This window comes from Myotis davidii, unplaced genomic scaffold, assembly GCF_000327345.1.
Source record: "Myotis davidii unplaced genomic scaffold, ASM32734v1 scaffold2739, whole genome shotgun sequence".
NCBI lineage: Eukaryota > Metazoa > Chordata > Mammalia > Chiroptera > Vespertilionidae > Myotis > Myotis davidii.
Genome location: NW_006289937.1, coordinates 1 through 509, shown reverse-complemented (window position 1 = coordinate 509; position 509 = coordinate 1). Strand labels below are relative to the sequence as shown.

At 40.3% G+C, this 509-nt stretch overlaps 1 pseudogene; it reads left to right on the top strand.

Moving 5' to 3' along the window:
- Positions 1-504, top strand: part of LOC102760923 — a 1,023-nt pseudogene extending 519 nt beyond the window's left edge.
- Positions 505-509: the final 5 nt, after the last annotated feature.

The window sequence follows — 509 nt, the reverse complement described above, 5'->3', positions numbered from 1 at the left end:
TGGCCCTGGAGTCAAAAAGTTTGCCCACCTCTGTGACTGTTATGTAATTTTATGTGCCAGGTTTGTTTGGATTCCAGATTAGTATTTGACAGACCTCTTCCTCTATCTCCTCTTGTGTCTATAATTGGAAGCAAGACCCAGATACCAACACAAAGATATGGCCGATGACTGTATGGTGTTGGGCTGCTTTTTCCTGGTTATGATGATATGAGCCCTCATATTTTCCACACCTGTCTCTCTGTTAACTGTTTTTGACTGTAGAGGTGTGTCCATTGGAGCTCAGTCTCAATTAGCTCATACCCACTTGGACAGACATATATTTGAGTTTATGGAATGCAATTCGAATGAACTGGTTAAGCATGATCTGCATGCTTTAAGAGTGACACTTCCTTCAGAACAGGACCTAACTATGAAGAATGTTTCCATTGTAATTGTTGGTAAAGGCTTGGAGTTTATGATTTAAATGATGATGATACTGTGTCTCCATTCCTGGAAGACATTGAAGAAAG